Here is a 19056-nt window from a genome sequence, read left to right on the forward strand (position 1 = left end):
CTGTTATCCTCAACCTAATTTGCACCCGCACTCCCAATATCAAATTGCTCTCTAATTTACACAACTCAATTTTTACTTGCCAGGACCTGTGAAAAAATGTTTTCATTTTCCCTTCACCTCTTGATGTTGCCTCATTCCTGAAATTTATGTCATGTTGTGCCATGCTCAAGTGAAACCATCAATTAATTACTACTGTGCTGAGTTAACTGGTTTCAAAGTTTGTCCATTTCCCTTTCCTCCACTTATATAACAGTAGCTTACTTGCACATTGCACAGAATTATAAAGAAGAGTCATTTTATGTTTTTTTCTTTTTTCCAAATATTTATCCACTTCTTCTTTGCAAGCCATTACAGAAGGAGTTCTGCTGGATGACAAACTCTGCAAGTAAAAACTTTTTGTAAATGTAAATTGTAATGACATCCAGCTAATAACTTACTAATTAATGGAAATCGTTCATAAGTAGTTACATTATCGAAACCAATCATTTTTGATGACTAGATTTTCCCTGATCCTTGTTTATTCTTATTAATAAAGCCTTGCAGATCTGGCAAGAATTTATTTGCTTCATTATTTGCAACAAAGCCATCTATTCCATCATTAAATCATTGATATAAAGCATAAAAAGCTGTCCCAACACCGACCCCTGCGGAACACCATTAGTCACTGGCAGCCAACCAGACAAGGAAACTTCTATTCCACTAGCTGTCTCTTACCAATCAGCCAATGCGCTAACCGTGCCAGTAACTTTCCTATGATACCATGGACTCTTAATTTATTAAGCAGCCTCGTGTGTGGCACCTTGTCAAAGGCCTTCTGAAAGTCCAAATATACAACATCCCCGTAAAGAGCTGGGATGTTGATTGATGAAAGAGATAAAGGGCTGGAGAAAGGAGAATATGACAGGAGAGGATACAAGACAATGGAAGAAAGGAGAGGGGGAGAAGCACCAGAAGCAGATGATAAGCATGTAAGGTGGTAAAGTGAGAGAGGGAAACAGTAATGGGAAATAGTGAGAGGGGTGGGGGCAATTACTGGATGTTTGAGAAATCGATGTTCATACTATCAGGTTGGAGGCTACCCAGACGGAATGCAAGGTATAGTTCCTCCAATCTGGCAGTAGAGGAAGCCATAAACTGACATGTCGGAATGCTAATGGGAAGTAGAATTGAAATGGAAGGGCATCAGGAGATCCCACTTTTTCTGGCGTACAGTGCTCGGTTGAGCGGTCTCATCGATATACAGATTACCTCAGTCTCGTAGGTGAAGTTTGGGGAGGGTTTTGCCTGCAATATGAACTACTACGTACAATGTTTCACGGTATTCATTAGATACTGTATATATTCTATTAATTTACTGTATGTACTAGAAACAGAAACATAGAAAACCTACAGCACAATACAGGCCCTTTGGCCCACAAAGCTGTGCCGAACATGTCCCTACCTTAGAAATTACTAGGATTACCCATAGCCCTCTACTTTTCTAAGCTCCATGTACCTATACAGGTGTCTCTTAAAAGACCCTATCGTTTTTGCTTCCACCACTGCTGCCAGCAGCCTATTTCATGCACGAAAAACAAACGTTTGGCTCGAGGGATGACTTTCAGTAGATCGCAGTGAGGTAGCTGCTCTGCTACTTACGAAACCAAATTAGGTTGTCTGCGAATATTTTAGCACCAGGTTTCCCACGAACATTCGGTGTGCTAAATAGGTTTAGAGGCGGTGCCCATCTGTCCGCGCTCCAGGTCAGTAGCAATGACTCTTCTCACTGGTCGCGCGAGGCAGCCGGTTACCCGAGGCCAACCAGTGACCCCTGGCACTAGGGTATCACTGCATTTATGCGGGATTCTCAGCCAAGCACATACACCAATGGTCCGAATCTGCAGTTCCTCTCGTACTGAGCAGGATTACTGTTGCAACACATTCTCAGTAGGGTAAAACTAACCTGTCCCACAACGGTCTAAAACTATTAAATGAGCCACAAGGTAATATAAAACTTGGGTATACCACAAGGAGGTTGGGGGGGGGGGGGCAATTAGTTCTGGTTGCCTCATTATAGGAAAGCAGTGGATGCTTTAAAGAGGGTGCAGAGGAGATTTACCAGGATGCTGTCTGGATTAGAGATAATGTCGAGCGGAAAGATTGAGCGAGTTAAGGCTTTTCTCTTTTGGGTGAAAGAAGATGAGAGATAACTTGACAGAGGTGTACAAGTTAAGAGGCATTGATAGAGTAGACAGCCAGTGCCTTTCACCTGCTTCCCGCCCCCCCCCCACCCACCACCGACATGTAGCAATGGCTGATATGAGATGGAATAATTTTAAGGTGATTCCAGGAAAGTTTGGGGGGTGGGAGAGGAAATATCAGAGGTAAATTTGTTTTTATATAAAAGCAGTGGTAAGTGCATGGAATGAATGCACTGCTGATGGTGGCGGTGGAGGCAGATACATTAGGGAGATTTAAGAGATTTAAGACAGCACATAGATGAGAAAAATGGAGGACTGCATGGAAGGGAAGAATTAGATTAAACAAAGTTAAAAGGTTGGCACAACAACAGGCCAAAGGGCTTGTCTATGTTCCAGTGTGATTATGGATAGCATTCGTGAGAATATTCAATTAAAAAAATTATAGTGTACATAGAACAATGTGATATGGGTAGCTATATGGGTGATACGTCTCTAACTTAAATCAGCTTAGAGTAATTTCTCAGTAACCAAACCTTTACAAACTAGAGTTCAATATCCTTAATAGTTCACATATTTGCTGGCCACATAGATAGGTTTCTCAAACAAGAGAAAATCTGCAGATGCTGGAAATCTGAGCAACACACACAAAATGCTGGAGGAACTCAGCAGGCCAGGAAGCATCTATGGAAAAGAGTACAGTCGACATTTCGGGCTGAAACCTTTCGGCAGGACTAGTAAAAAAGTTGGAGTAGATTCCAAAGGTGGGGGGAGGTGTGGGGAGAGAGAAATGGCAGGCAATAGGTGAAGACCATGGAAGAAAGGTGGGGGGAGGGGGGAAAAACACCCGAGGAAGATGATGGGCAGGTAAGGAAATAACATGAGAGGGGGATGAGGGGATCCCACCACCAAACACATCTTTCCCTGCCCCCCCACTTTCTGCTTTCCGCAGGGATCACTCCCTATGCGACTCCTTTGACTGCTTGTCCCTCCCCACTGATCTCCCCCCTGACACTTACCTTTGCAAACGGAACAAGTACTTCACCTGCCCCTACACCTCCTCCCTCACTACCATTCAGGGTCCCAAACAGTCCTTCCAGGTGAGACGACACTTCACCTGTGAGTCTGTTGGGGTCATAGACTGTGTTTGGTGCTCCCGGTGTGGCCTCTTGTATATCAGTGAAACCCAACATAGATTGGGAAACTGCTTCGCCAAGCATCTACACTCCATCTGCCAGAACAAGCGGGATTTCCCAGTGGCTACCTATTTTAATTCCACTTCCCATTCCGATATGTCCATCCAAGGCCTCCTCCACTGTTGTGATGAGGCCACACTTGGGTTGGAGGAATAACACCTTATATTCCGTTTGGGTAGCCTCTAACCTGATGGCATGAACATTGATTTCTTAAACTTCCAGCAATGCCCCCCACCCCTCCCGTTCTTTCACCATTTCCCATCCCCTTGTCCCTTTCTCATGTTATCTCCTTGCCCACTCATCGCCTCCCTCTGGTGCTCCTCCCCCACCCCTCCTTTCTTCCATGGCCTTCACTTGTTGCCTGGCGTTTCTCTCTCCCCTCCCCACACCGTTCAAAACTACTCCTCAGCATTTTTTTCCTCCAGTCCTGCTGAAGAGTTTTGGCCCAAAACATCGACTGTACTTTCTTTCCCCCATAGATGCTGCTGAGTTCCTCCAGCATTTTTGACAGACAGACAGACATACTTTATTGACGCGGAGGGAAATTGGGTTTCGTTACAGTCGCAGCAACCAAGAATAGTGTAGAAATATAGCAATATAAAACCATAAATAATTAAATAATAATAAGTAAATTATTCCAAGTGGAAACCAGCCTATTGGCTTAGGGTGTCTGACACTCCGAGGGAGGAGTTGTAAAGTTTGATGGCCACAGGTAGGAAAGTCTTCCTATGACGCTCAGAGTTGCATCTCAGTGGAATGAGTCTCTGGCTGAATGTACTCCTGTGCCTAACCAGTACATTATGAAGTGGATGGGAGACATTGTCCAAGATGGCATGCAACTTGGACAGCATCCTCTTTTCAGACACCACCGTCAGAGAGTCCAGTTCCACCCCCACAACATCACTGGCCCTACGAATAAGTTTGTTGATTTTGTTGGTGTCTGCTACCCTCAGCCTGCTGCCCCAGCACACAACAGCAAACATGATAGCACTGGCCACCACGGACTCGTAGAACGTTGTGTGTTGCTTCGGAATCGAGCATTTGCAAATATTCTCACGTTTGTGATGTAGATATGTTTCTATTTTCTTTCTTCTATTAGTATACACTAAAGTTTCAGATACATTGAAAACCTTGTTCATTAAGAAATCATTTTGAAGTTTTGTTTTCCTATTGTGTCTCTGTCCTTCCCCACTTGGTTTTCCTTTGTTTTGTTCTCTATCAGGGATGTTGCCTCACTTCACAAATATCCTATTTTCAACCTTTTTTTAATATATGTCACTTCAAAGCCTCTCAGAGGATCTGATTACATTTCTCCTATCCACAAGAAAGCCAGGCCAGCACGTGTTGAATTAAACACTGTTAATCCTTTCCATTTGCAGGTCTACTTCAATTATCTAGATCAGATCTTTTGATATTTTGTGCGGACAGTTAAGCCAACTAGGATGAGGAAATTGAGTCACCTTGGAACTGCACCAGACAAGATCGACAGGCAGCAATTTCTAAAGGGTACATTACCTGCTGGAGTTTTACTACAAAACAGTTTAATGATCACTTTTACAGGCACCTGCCCTTTTTGAATTATAGTTATGAATTATAGTATAGCTACATATTCTCAAAAGTCAAAGAAAACAAAGTACAAAAACTGTTTGGCTTTACTTGTAAGACACAGAAAAATGGTGCTCTACTTAATCATTCAGTACTGCAATGATTCTATCTTGGTTTTCTTTGTTCTATTCAGATGGTAAATAACCTAGCTTGTTTTATTGGAAATAAACACCATATGAAACTTAGATTAAAAATTCAAAATCTTGCCAATCAGGTCACTACTCTAGAGGGAATAATTGAACAGAAACCAGGCTGTTTTCCGCATTTTTAAGAAAAAGAATCATGCTTGCTCTCTCGTATACACCGCGTAGACATCAACAAAAGGAGATTGTTAGCTGCCTACTGGACTGACACACAGATGGGGAAAAATTACATCATCTAGACAAATGCCTACATATTCTCAAAAGTCAAATAGTGTAATGGTCAAACTTATATCAATATTTATGTTGATAAATCAAAGGAACTTAGCATGAATCTGTGAAAAGATGAACCACCAAACCCATATCAGGTTTCATTTTGAAAAGCCTGAACACTTTCTCAGTCAAAGTGAAACAAAAGGGCATGGGCACATCATAGGAACAGGCAAAGAGATCCCAGAAGACAATATATCGGAAACACTCAGCAGAGGTAGGTGAAGAAGTAGAGAGCGAAAAAAAGAGAAAGAGAGAGCAAAGTTGCCAAGGTAACAATTATTTAAAAATGGGGAGAGTCAAGGCTTTGGGTTATCAGAACTGGAAAATTGAGAAAATAAGCATGGCCTGAAAGGAACAGAGGGATTGGAATGTCTGTGCTAGGGTGAAAATCAACAACTACTTTAGAAACAAGATGGTGACAAAAGAATAATAGTTACAAACTGAAACAGAAAAGGGTACAGTCTCTTCTGTGGACCAACAGAAATGCAGTTACCTGAAACTGGTAAGTCTGAAAGCTTCAACTTACCTAGAACATGTAGCAATATTAAATTTTAAAAGAAAGGACAATTTACAGCAGCAAAGCTGATGATCGGGTTTTAACTTACAGCAATACAGTAACATCTCAATCAAAAATGTTCTGTTTGCTGATTTCTGAAGAGCATTTCACAAATATTCTCTGGTAAAAGTATTTTGGAATTCCACTGGATAAAATATTTTCAGCAAAAAAGTTACTTAAAATTTCCTTACATGAAAGATCAGTACAAATATTAATTTATCTCAGCATAGCCATGAGGAACAGAGAAAAGCAATTTGATTATGTATTTAACTTGAAGCTAAAAGACAATAGTACAGTAAATATAATGCTTGAGCAACACTGACAGATTATACAGCTGAAAATACATCAGAAGGCACCTGTTAATTCAGTTTACTGGTGTATGATACCATCAGCTTAGAACACAGAACAGTACAGTAAGGGACCTTCGGCCCACCATGATGTGCTAACCAACATTAACCTACCGGTACTTCACAATCAATCTAACTCTTTCCTCCTACACAGCATATGACCCTCTATTTTTCTTAAATATCCATGGTGCCTATCTAAGAATCTTTTAAATGTCCCTATTTTATCAGCCTCTACCACCATCCTAGGCTGTGCATTGCAGGCACCCACACTTAAACATTTTACCTCTTATATCTCACCTAAACTTTCCTCCATTCACTTTAATTAGATGCCCTCTGGTATTGACGATTGCTACACTGGAGAAAAGGTAATGGCCACTCTTATAAACCTCTATCAAATAGCCTTTCATCCATCATCGTTCCAAAAAGAAAAGTCTTGCCTTACTCAACATTTCCTTTAAAGACTTTCTCTAATCCAGACAGCATTCTGGTAAACCTCCTCTATAAACTTTCATATCCTTTCTATAATGAGACGACTAGGGCTGAACACAATCCTCTTAGTTCAAAGTAAATTTATTATCAAAGTACATTTATGTCATCATATACAACTCTGAGATTCATTTTCTTGTGGGCAGACTTGAAAAATCCATAATAACCACAACAGAATCAATGAAAGACTGCACAAACTTGGGCGTTCAACCAGTGTGCAAAAGACAAAGTATGCAAATACAATAAGATAGATATAATAAATAAGCAAGCAATAAATATCGAGAACGTGAGATGAAGAGTCCTTGAAGAGAGTCCATAGGTTATGGAAATATTTCAATGATGAAGTGAAGTTGAGTGAAGTTATCCCCTTTAGTTCAAGAGCCTGATGGTTGAGGAGTATTAACTATTCCTAAACCTGGCAGTAAGTCCTGAGGCTCCTGTATCTTCTTCCTGATGGCAGCAACAAAAAGAGAGCATATCCTGGGTAGTGAGGGTCCCTGATGATGGATGCTGCTTTCCTGTGACAATGTTTGATGTGGATGAGCTCAATGGTGGGGAGGACTTCACCCATGAGAAGGACTAGGCTGTATCCGCTACTTTTTGTAGAATTTTCCATTCAGGGTATTGGTGTTTCCATACCAGGCTGTGATGTAGCCAGTCAAAATACTCTCTACCACACATCTATAGAAGTTTGTCAAAGTTTTAGATGTCATCCCAAATATTCGCAAACTCTTAAGGAAGTAGAGGCACTGCTATGCTCACTTACGTGCTGTGCCCAGGACAGGTCATCTAAAATAACACCAAGGAATTTAAAGTTGCTGACCTCACCACCTTTGATATTCCTGTGAGGACTGGCTCAAGAACCTCTGGTTTCCTCCTCTTGAACTCAATAATCAGCTCTCTGTTCTTGTTGACATTAAGTAAAAGAGTGTTATGGCACCACTCAGCCAGATTTTCAATCTCCCTCCTATATGCTGATTCATCCTGTGACAGTGGTGTCATCAGCAAACTTGACTATGGCATTGGAGCTGTGCCTAGCCACACAGTCAGAAGTGTAAACTGAGTAGAGCACACCTGTGCTGAGGGAGAACACAGAGGGGACGTTGTCAATTCGAACTAACTGGAGTCTGAAAGCGTGGAAATCAAGGATCCAATTGCACAAGGAGGCAGTGAGTCCAAGGTCTTGAAGCTTATTGATTAGTTTTGAGGGGATGATGATTTCGAACACTGAACTATAGTCAATGAAGAGCATCCTGATATTCAAACAACAACACACACAAAATGAGGGTGGAACACAGCAGGCCAGGCAGCATCTATAGGAGAAGTACTGTTGACGTTTCGGGCCGAGACCCTTCGAGTCCTGACGAAGGGTCTCGGCCCAAAACGGCGACAGTACTTCTATAGATGCTGCCTGGCCTGCTGTGTTCCACCAGCATTTTGTGTTGTTGTTGTTTGAATTTCCAGCATCTGCAGATTTCCTCGTGTTAGCATCCTGATATTTGCATCTTTGAGACCATAAGACTAATAAATATGGAGCAGAATTCTGCTGTTTAGCCCATTGAGTCTGCTCTGCCATTTCATCCTGGCTGGTCCATTTCCCTCTTACCCCAGTCTCCTACCTTTTCCCTGTAACCCTTCATGCACTGACTAAGCAAGAATTTATTAACTTCTGCCTTAAATGTACCCAATGACTGAGCCTCCACAGCCGCCTGTGGTAACTAATTCCACACATTCACCATTCTCTAGATAAACAAATTCCTCAACTCTGTTCGAAATGAGCATTCCTGTACTCTGAGGCTATGCCCTCTGGTCCCAAGGTGTGGGAGTTTGTGATGATTTTACAATCAATGCGAGCAAAGGAGACATTAAGCTCTTCTGGAAGCAAAGCTCTGTTGTTGAATGTAGCTTCATTTAACTTTATAAGGTAATAGTATTCAAGCCCTGCCACAATTTTCGAGCCTTCAATGATTCATTTAGTCCAGAATTGCCTGTGAGATGGCTTTCTGGAGATCGTACCTGGACCTTTCTTGGTCACACCAGACTTGAATGCCTCTGTTCTGGCCCTCAGCAGATTGTGGAACTCATGGCTCATCCAGGGCTTTCAGTTGGAGAAGAAAGAATGAGTTTGTGGAGACACACTCGCCTACAACTGTTTTAATAAAGTCTGTGACAAACATAGTGTATATACTCTTTCAGATCCACAGATGAGTGCTTGAACATGGCTCAGTCCACCGACCTGAAGCAATTTTGTAGCTGCTCCTCTGTCTCCTGCAACCACCTCCTTGTTGTCCTAGTCACTGGAGCTTTGCTCTTTAGTCTCAGCCTGAATGCAGCTAGGAGACGGACAGCCAAGTGATCTGATTTACCAAACTACTCTTTGGGCATGGAATGATGGATAGTGAGTTGGGACCTTTTGTGCTATTGGTTACAGGTTGATGGTAATTGGGAAGGGCTTTCTTCAAACAAGCCAGGTTGAAGTCCCCGAATACAGTTTGAAATGCATTGTGATGTACTGCTTCTTGTTTGGGGACATCATGCAGCATCTCAAGTGATTGATTATAGTTGGCCGCTGCTGGTATGTAAATTGTGCATAGGATTATGGAGGAGAACTCAGAGTAAATAGAATGGAAGGGCATTGACCATGAGGTGATCAAAGTTGGGAAAGCACGAGTTCAACAAACTGCACATTGGAGCACCACCAGGGGTTTATCGTGAAACACAAACCTTGCCTTTTCTGAATCAACAGTTCGATCCATTCTGTAAACTGAGAAGCCTTCCAGTTTGATTGCTGTATCTGGCATGCTGACAGAAAGCCATATTTCACTCAAACCATAGCTACACTCACTCAACAATCCTTCATTTCACTCCAATACAGCAACTTTGCCTTCATGCCCTCAATTTCATTCTCCAGTGACTGCACATTTCTAACAAGATGCTGGTTAGAGGGGGCCTCTTCCCTCTATGTTTCAGCCTGGCCTGGAATTCCCCCCACCCCACCCTTCCTGCCATGACAATGAGCTTTTGTGAGCTTAAAGGTACTGTACTTGCTTGGTCTGCCAAGTCCTTCAGATGACCATGAAATCAGTAGATCATTAAGTTGATTTTAAAATACATTGCTTAGAGGGAAATTACATGCTGCAGTTTCAGTGACAGCAATTCAAAAGAGCTATATTTAATAGTATTGTACACAGCCCTCAGAATATCCGTGTTCACTGACGCCATTTTGATCATAACTGTGGTCCAACCAGAGTTCTGTAGACTGAAACATTACCTTGAGGTTCTTGAACTCAATCCCACATCTAATGAAGGGCAGCACACCATACACCTTAACCACCCTATCAACCTGCGTGGCAACTTCGAGGGATTTATGGACTTGGACCCAAAAATCCCCATTCCTCCACACTACTATAGCTCAGCATTTAATTCCATCATTCTCATAATCCTGATTGAAAAGTTGCAGAACTTGGGCCTCTGTACCTCCCTCTGTAACTGGATCCTCGACTTCCTAACCAGAAGACCACATTCTGTGCGGATTGGTGATAACATATCCTCCTACCTAATGATCAACAATGGCGCACCTCAGGGGTGTGTGCCTAGCCCACTGCTCTACTCTCTATACACATGACTGTGTGGCTAGGCATAGCTCAAATACCATCTATAAATTTGCTGATGATATAACCATTGTGGGTAGACTCTCAGGTGGTGACGAGAGGGCGTACAGGATTGAGATGTACCAACTACTGGAATGGTGTCGCAGCAACAACCTGGCACTCAGAGTCAGTACGACGAAAGAGCTGATTGTGGACTTCAGCAAGGGTAAAATGAAGGAACACATACCAATCCTCAGAGGAATCAGAAGTAGAGAGAGTGAGCAGTTTCAAGTTCCTGGGTGTCAAGATCTCTGAGGATCTATCCTGGTCCCAACATATCAATGTAGTTATAAAGAAGGTAAGACAGCAGCTATACTTCATTAGGAGTTTGAAGAGATTTGGCATGTCAACAAATACACTCAAAAACTTCTATAGTTGTACTGTGGAGAGCATTCTGACGGGCTGCATCACTGTCTGGTATGGAGGGGCTACTGCACAGGATCAAAAGAAGCTGCAGAAGGCAGAAGGTTGTAAATCTAGTCAGCTCCATCTTAGGTACTAGCCTACAAAGTACCCACGAATTCTTCAAGGAGCGGTGTCTCAGAGAGGCAGCGTCCATTATTAAGGACCTCCAGCACCAAGGACATGCCCTTTTCTCACTGTTACCATCAGGTAGGAAGTACAGAACCTGAAGGCACACACCCAGCAATTCAGGAACAGCTTCTTCCCTTCTGCCATCCAATTCCTAAACATTGAATCTTTGGACACTACCTGACTTTCTTTTTAAAATATTAAGTATTTGTTTTTGCATGTTTTTAAAAATCTATTCAATATATGTATATCATAATTGATTTATTTATTAATAATTTTTTCTCTGCTAGATTACTATTGCATTGAACTGCTGCTGCTAAGTTATTAAATTTCACGTCACATGCTGGCGATAATAAACCTGATTCTGATACTACAAATCTTGCCTTCAAGTTTTATCTTCTGGATTAAAACCCCTTGAAGAAAGTTGGAAGTGTTGTAGACAGTGCAGAAAGTTGTTGTAAGTTGCAAGTAAATATTGGCTGGATGCAGAGTAAGGTGAAGAGACAGCTGGAGTCTTCTGCAAACTTATTAACCAACCCCTCCACTTACTCATCCAAGCCATTATACAAATCACAAGGAGCAATGGTCTCTTCACCTAACTGTGCATCCAGCCAATATCTACTTGCAACTTACAACTTTCTGCACTGACTACAACACTTCCAACTTTCTTGTCTTCTGCAAACTTATTAACCCCTCCACTTATTCATCCAAGCCATTATACAAATCACAAAGAGCAACGGTTGCAGATCAGATCCTTGTGGAACACCTCTAGGCAGAATATGCTCCATCTAGTACCTCCCTCTGCCTTCTGTGGGTAACCCAATTCCAATTCCACATATCCAAGTTTCCATGGATCTCATCCTTCATAGGACTGATTGCCTTAGCAGGAAAATATTTCCACAACTTGTTCAAAAGAAACAGGAATTTTTTATTTCTATTAAATATTGTAATCATATTAAGATATTAAGATAACTGAAATTATTTTAAAACTCTTATTTAAACCCTGTTTATAAAGAATTTTGTTTCACCGGTGCAGACTTCACTGATTTAATCCACTTTATTAAGACTGAACTGAAATGAATAAAAATATTCAGAATTTTTGCGAAGTCTCAAGTAGCCAGCAAGTAATAGTACTGGAATAGTTGGAATGCTGTCAATATTTCCCTTTCATTTGTGGAAAAGTGGTGACATGCTCCAAAATACCAGATTAGTATCTCAGAGAGCTAGATGAACAATTAACAAGGAATTTATCTTTTATTCTGACCGTGGAATTTAAAACTCAGTTAAAACACTGGAACTTAAAAAAAGCAATGATGATCACTAAATTAGACTGTCATAAAAAAAATCTGGTTGACTGAGTTCTTTGAGAAAGAAAATCTGTCATCCTTACTTGGCCTATGTGCGACTTCAGATCAATAAGTTACGTGATTGACTGAAATGGCAGGGCAAATTACTCAAATGTAGTAAAAGTATGAAAGCCAAATTGGAAGAATAAATCTGCAATGATCACCAACATCAGTTTAAATCATCAAATTCAGGCACAGTCACTTCCAGCCCGGCAAAGTTATTATCATAAACATTTGAATGTCATGTCTAGATTTGCCCAATGGATTAGTCAAGAAACAGAAAATACTGTTGATGATCAGCAAGTCAGACAGAAGCAATTTGAGCTTTAATGACTTCACTGATCTCAGTACTAACTCTGTTTTATCTGTCTACAGATGCTACCTCCAACATTTTCTGTTTTGTTTCAGGATTTCCAGCATCTACTGTCTTTTCCTGCTCTAGTTTAAACTTTATACATGTCCTATCCCACTGCCAGAAGAGAAGATGACACTCCACAGGTGGATAGAGTTGCCTTGGGAATTCTCAGTATTTACTTCAAACTGCATGAGGTTTTATAGCATGAGGCCACCCATTATCCTTCTTCAGCTGATACATTAGTGCTCCTGGAAAAACCATAATCAAAGAACATTACCTAAAATGGATTGGTAGTATCACCAATGACTGAGCTTATTGAGCCCTAGTTCAATGTTAATTAACATTCATGCATGAATACCGCCAAATGAAGCAGCTTCACTCCAGGGCCAGGGTGCAAAACACATTGCCAAACGTCATACACTGCACAAGGCACATATGATCACAAAAAATAATATATAGTCCTCGTCTCTGAGTCCATGAATGTTGCAGCAGTCTGTAGTCGAACACAATACATCTTGTCTTCTGCCAAGTGAACACTGGAAGACAGCACCAATTCCAGCATGTATGCTGTGCCACACTGCCTCCGTCACTATGGTGGAGCACACCAACTCTGACGCATCTCTCTTGGGCAGCTGCAAACAGGCAACACCCAGGCTTGAGGCCTAGTCCTCACTACGACCGAGGCCATGCAGCCCCCCCACCCCCCACCATGCCAATAAACCAGTGAATCACACTTGCAGCATTCCACATTAACATGTCCAACAGGGTCTTGCGATTACAAACGACTAAGACGATCACTCACTGTTCAACTGCATACCTCCTTCACTCATCCCCTCCAATGCCTCTCATGCAGGCAGCAGTATGATCTGCACCAAGTCCAGCTTCCACAGGTTTATAGTGACGACAGAGTGGTTTAGGGGAGATCTTTTCAATGTAGAGGGTGGTGAATATTTGGACTAAGATGCTGGAGGAGGTAGTGGACAAGGTGAGCAAGGACCAGTTTCTGTGATGTACTTTTCTATGATTCCATCAACTTAATCTCCTCCTAAACCCAACTGTGAATCCATGTCAGCACTGATAAAAGTGATCATTGTGCCATTTTTAGAGATAAAATGCTGTCTTCATACCAAGAGCACTGGGTGGCAGAACAAAGCAGGCGGTCCAAAGTTAGGCATCTAATGGTTAAAAATAAATACTGTAGATTCCGGACTACAGAGCGCACCTGATTAAAAGCCGCAGGCTCTAATTTTAGAAATAAAATCAATTTTTTAATTGTAAAGGCCGCACCGGATTTTAGGCCGCACCGCTACTTTTAAATATACATACATATCGGTAACACAAATTACGTTGCATATACTTTTTTACTGAACAGCACGAACAACATTCCAATATCTCCTAGCGACTGGTAAAAATATATATACTGCAGCCTACCAGGAAAAGTTATTGATCGACTTTAACTTAAAAGCAGCGTTTTCGCTCGGGTCTAATCGGGTCTGACGCACTTGCGCAATGCGATCGGGTCTAATCGGGTCTGACGCGCTTGCGCAATGCGATCGGGTCTAATCGGGTCTGACGCGCTTGCGCATTGCGATCGGGTCTAATCGGGTCTGACGCGCTTGCGCAATGCGATCGGGTCTAATCGGGTCTGACGCGCTTGCGCAATGCGATCGGGTCTAATCGGGTCTGACGCGCTCGGGTCTTGCTTTTCTTCGAGTATTTTCCATGTTGATGAGGGTGAGTACAAATGACTGATTTACAATAATTTAATTGTGAAAGTGCGCTTGATTTATCGTACAATTTCATTGGACCTCTGTGAACTACTCATCAATTTTATTGGTCTACTGTTACGAGGCAAAATGTTTACGAGGCGGCATGAAAAAAAACCATGTATTAGCCGCTCTGGATTATAGGCCGCAGAGTTCAAAGCTGTTCAAAATGTGGGAAAAAAGTAGCGGCTTATAATCCGGAATCTACGGTACATCACAACATACTACATCCTAGTGTATCTGTTATCCCACCATTACAACCAGCAGACTTCTCGTGTTTTATGGTGCAAGAGGATCAATGCTGGTTCAACATGTATGGAATGGCACATCAGCAGTAACAGCAAGCATATCATACCCCTCTGATGAAGCTGCAAGCAGACTATGTGCAGGCCAAACAGTGTGCAAATGAGCAACGCCAATCCCACAACCAAAGCTTGCAGTGTTGTTACGCCTAGTCAAAAGAAGTGGTGGACAACCACCGAGCTAGCAGGAGGAAGCAGCTCCAAACACACTGCAACCTCAGCGATGATGGAGTGCAGTACTTGACTGTGAAGGTGAAACTAAATTATTCATAACTATGTCATAAGTTATCAAGAGGATTTTTTCATTCAGCCTCACTGGGGATCCCCACTATCACATAAGCAAACAAGGTGATTCAGTGTGACATCGCGTATAACTGAGAGACCTGGATATAACAAAAATAAATTAAAATATAGAACCATAAAATAAACTGGCTAAAATACTGAAGGCGTGCTGCAGAACCAGCTGTGCCTCAAACCAAGCTGCTCCAGCACATTTACCAAGCTGACATCTACCCAACAAGTGGAAAATTGCCCAGGTATGCCCTTGCTTGCAAAAAGACAGGACAATCAAATCCTGCTAAAGACCACCTAATCAGACTGTTCCACAAAGATCAAAATAATGGAAGATGTTATTGACACTATCATGAGCTAGCTGCTCCACAATAACCTGCCCACCAATGTCCAGTCAGGATCGCCATTTCCAGACACTCTCTCACCCTTGGTCCAAATAGGAACTGAATTCTAGATGTGAGAACTCAACATCAGGCTGCACCTAATAGAAAGAAGCATCTAGGAACCTTGGCAAAAGCGTAAGTAATTATTTCAATGGCTGGAATTACACCATGGACAAAGATGGTCATGGCTGTCAGAGGTCAATTATCCCAACCCTAGGACAGCATTGCAGACTGCTGACAGAATCCAAAGTCCAAACATCTTAGGTTACTTGATCGATGACCTTGCTTCCTTGAAAAGGTTTTAAATTGGGATGTTTGCACAATGGTTTACTTTCACAGCTCCTCAGTAAATGGAGCGGCCTGTACCTGCATGCAGCCATATCTAGACAACATACAGGTATGGGTGATTACAGACAAACTGTACGCATACCACAGGAGTGCCAGATAAATCATCTCCAACACACAGTGTACCACCAAGGGGAGACTATTGACCAGAACCACAACTGGACCTGCCACAAAATTACACTAGCTACAGAGATAGGTCAAAGGTTTGCATGACTCGCTTCCTGACACTCCAAAGCCCTTCCACCATCTAAAAGGCACAATAAGGACTGCAATAGAATACTTGCATGGAAGATTGCAACTCTAACACTCAGGAAGTTCAACACCACCCTGAGTAAAGCAGCCAGATTGAGTGACCATCCTAAACATATATTCTCTCCATCAACATTGCAGCATGGCTGAAATCTGTACCATCTACAAATGCACTGCTGTAACTCATCCAGGGTATAGCCAAACCCTACACCCTCTGCAGAAGGTTTTTGGGATCACTACCTGCAAAATGCAATCCATTCTAACCTGGAAATACATTGTAATTTATTCATAGGTACTAGATGCAAGCTCATCAACACCCCACCCAATAGCATTCTGGGAAAACCTCAAAAGGACAGCAACATTTAAAGAGCTTATTGTCATCAGCACAAAGGCAATTAAGGATAGTGAGAACAATGGCCTTACCAGCAAAATGCACAATCCAAAAAACTGAATAAATAAATGAAAATTCCACATAGATGCTCTATCAGTCACTCATAAAGAATTTTAATTGCTACCTTAATGACAAAAAACCTTCCAAAATATCATATCAATGGAAGAGATACAGGGAGACAAATTCACACCTTCCAACACAATCTCCACCTGGTTCGAAATGCCCATCATCCTTCAACTCCCTTCAGTTCGCCTATCACCTCTGATCCTCTTGCACACTCAGCCTCTCTTCTTTATACTGGCTATTAGTCCTGATGCAGGGTTTCAAACTGAAGTGTCAATAATCACATTCCTTACAACAGATGCTGCTTAATTTGCTGAGTTCCTTCAAAACACTGTTTGTTTGGAAGGATCTCGGCCCGAAACGTCGACAGCGCTTCTCCCTATAGATGCTGCCTGGCCTGCTGTGTTCCACCAGCATTTTGTGTGTGTTGTTGTTTGAATTTCCAGCATCTGCAGATTTCCTCCTGTTTGTTACACTGGCTCTTTTTATTTTGCAGGTGCCCAAGGGCTTGCAACACTAGAAAAGGTCTACGAGATGTATGAGTTGAGACTATAAAACATTGTAATATACACAAAAAAATGATAAAAATGTCATCTGTTTAGTAACTGGAAAAACTGCGCAAGGATTTAGCAGAAGGAAGGAAAGCCCAGAATTCTGGGAGAGGGAGCTTAGCTGTAATTAGAGCATTTTGATGTGGTGTCCAGAAACATTGGAATGGGAGGACTTCCACATTTGAGTGTACATGAAAAACACTACACAACATTACTAAGAAAAGCACATGACAACAGCTAGGCTGCACTTTCCAGCATCTGCAGATTTTCTGTTTGTGACATCAGCTGGGTAAAGTTTTGGTGGCTAGCAAGGAAGGGTGGGAGGTGACAAAACTATGAGCACTAAGAGCTGGCTAGTTTTCTTAAATGTTATTGCAGAAATTACTTAGTGATACATGAAACATTTCAAACCTAATTAAGGAATTTATGTTAAATATAACACCAGTTTCTCTAGATTAATTCTGCTGAAAACTCAATAATATTGACTACCCTCTTTTAGTAACTGGCACTACTGTACCCTTCAATTTCTATAAATTTTCTGAAACATAGGCAAATAAAACTATTTAAATGTCTGACAGGTTTTTACTACACATTTTTATTTAGAATATTTAGCTCAGGAAACCTCAAACCACCAGTTGGTTACAACAACTAGGATACAGCTCAGGGAAACACAGATACAAAGTGGACATACATTTAACCCACAGGTTGGGGAGAAAATAGATATTAAAAGGCAACAGAAATTGGGAATCCATCAGCACCAAGCCTCCATCACATCTGAGAGTACCTTGAGGGCAAGCAAAACTGTCAACTAACGATCAGAGAAAAAAATAACATAGATGAATTTAATTTTGACAGTAAAAATTGAAAGTATGACCAAAATAAATATCAGGAATTTGAAGAAAACCTATATATTAACTATAAGCATGGTTAACAATAAGTCCTGTGCCAAAGACAAAATACTGCGAATTCAAACATGCTTGGTATAGTATTACTATGGAACTGCTGCATTTGAAAAGGCTATACAGTATTTTTAAACACTAAAGATTCTGCAGATGCTAGAAATCTAGAGCAACACATCAAGATGCTGGAGGGACTCAGATCAGGCAGCACCTACGGAAATGAATAAATTGTCAACATTTCAGACAGAGACACTTCAGCAGGACTGGAAAAGGGCAAAGAAGCCAGAATAAGGTGGTTGAGGAGTACAAACTAGAAGGTGATAGGTGAAGCCAGGTGGGTGGGGGAAGGGAGATGAGTAACAAGCTGGAAAATGATTGGTGGAGTAGATGTAATCTGATAGGAGAGGAGAGTGGACCACAAGAAAGGAAAGGAGGAGGGGCACTAGGGGGGAGTGATAGGCAGGTGAGGAGAGAGGAGCCAGAGTGAGGAACTAAAGAGGGAAGTGGGGGGATTCTGGAAAAAATGTATTTTACATATAGTAAAGGACATATATACCACTTTAGAAGGATAGAAATCGAAACAGATGGATATTTCATGATATTCTAGCTATTAATCTCTCAAGCAACAAAACTACCTAACCAATGAGTTATTTTGTAGGATCATGCAGTAACCAAAGTAGGTTTCGTATTTATCCCACAACAACGCCCATTCTTCCAATCAATTTGAAACAATTTGAGCTCACCATAGAGAAAGTGTTTTTTTTTTAAATGGTTTGAAAATTTATGATTATAAAGCATATTATTCTGGCACTTTAAAAGACAATTTTGTGCTAAAACGCCTGATTTTCAATGCATTCCACTAGTATCTAGTTTACAGTTTAAATTCCACATTTGAATGTGGTGCTGTTCTTAGTGGCATGTGCCAGTGTCCTATGATAACCAACTAGAAATTGTTTCCATTTAAGAGAGAACAAAATCAGATCTTAAAATATATGCTGATAATTAAAGTGCAAGTGAACAAAGAAACTGATTAGGAACTACTATGTCATGTGTGAAATCCTCAGGATGTCCTAAATCCTGAACAGTATTAATGACACAATACATTAGTAAAATCGCTTATCAGCTTATCTTCAAATGTACTTTGTCACATGTAA

General features: G+C 41.4%; 1 protein-coding gene across 1 annotated transcript in view; it reads right to left on the reverse strand.

Annotated features, from left to right (window-relative positions):
- usp12a (ubiquitin specific peptidase 12a) overlaps positions 1 to 19056 on the reverse strand; it is a 51114-nt gene that overhangs the window by 31049 nt on the left and 1009 nt on the right. The window lies entirely within an intron of this gene.

The sequence above is a fragment of the Hemitrygon akajei genome, chromosome 4, assembly GCF_048418815.1.
Source record: "Hemitrygon akajei chromosome 4, sHemAka1.3, whole genome shotgun sequence".
In the NCBI taxonomy this organism is placed as follows: Eukaryota; Metazoa; Chordata; class Chondrichthyes; order Myliobatiformes; family Dasyatidae; genus Hemitrygon; species Hemitrygon akajei.